The sequence below is a fragment of the Seriola lalandi genome, unplaced genomic scaffold, assembly GCF_002814215.2.
Source record: "Seriola lalandi dorsalis isolate HSWRI2012SDOR001 ecotype SW California unplaced genomic scaffold, Sedor1 jcf7180002054657, whole genome shotgun sequence".
In the NCBI taxonomy this organism is placed as follows: Eukaryota; Metazoa; Chordata; class Actinopteri; order Carangiformes; family Carangidae; genus Seriola; species Seriola lalandi.
The window spans coordinates 360,316-361,450 of NW_019525210.1; positions in this window are offsets into that span (position 1 = coordinate 360,316).

Here is a 1,135-nt window from a genome sequence, read left to right on the forward strand (position 1 = left end):
TTTGATTTTGTGTGAATGATTATGAATATTGTGAGAGATGTACTACGTCATGGGAGTGAATGGATGTGGCAAAATTAAACAGAAATAAAGCAAAGAAATTGAAAGAGAGACAGGAAAACATTTCAGTACATTTCTTTTACATCTGGAAAATGCCTCAGTTTTAAGTAGGTTATCTCAATTTATTGAGATGTGGATTCCAAAAAGATTCACTGCACATTTAAGGAAAGACGGAGAATCTAGAAATCCTGAGGAAAACTTCTAATCTTATTAATTAAAAAGTTAAGGAAGGAAAATTAAGATTTTGAGGTGTATAGTAGGAATTCATCCACATACAGGCTGATTTCATGATGTGAAATGATTGATGCCTGGGATGTTGATGAATTTCCCGAATCATAAAAGCAGAGTTTCAATTAAAGTGATCAGAGTACTGTGAAAAAATCATACAGGTCTGATTAATACTTGTGATTATATTTGAATCAGTATATATCTACTTTTATCATGAGACTATACTAATGTGTGTGTGTGTGTGTGTGTGTGTGTATGTGTGTGTGTGTGTGTGTCCTCAGTGAACTGTATCAGTCTCTGCAGTAGTTTCCAGCTGCAGCAGTCAGTTCAGTTTCTGTTCAGTCTGACTGAGGGAGATTTTTGTACGACGCTTTTTCACTGTGTGAACACAGCTTGACTGTTGATAGCATGATAACTCTGACAGTAGTAAACTGCTGCATCTTCAGTCTGGACTCCACTGATGGTCAGAGTGAAGTCAGAGTTTGATCCACTGCCTGTAAAACGACCTGGAATCCCTGATTCTCGAGTGGAAGCATAGTAGATAAGGAGTTTAGTTTTTTCTCCATCTCTCTGTTGGTACCAGGCTAAGTAGTGGTTGCTGTTATAAACATAAACAGCCTGACTGGTCCTACAGCTGATGGTGACGGAGCCTCCCAGAGCAGATCTCACTGCTCCAGACTGAGTCACTGTGACCTGTCCTCTGGACTCTGAGGACACAGAGACAGAAACATAAAGCAGCGTCATGGTTTTGTCGGCTTCATTTCAGAGGGACGGATGTTGATGGAGGAGAGGAGTTTGATTCTCTGGACTTTACCTGTGAAGCAGCAGCAGAGGAGAGTCCAGATGAGGA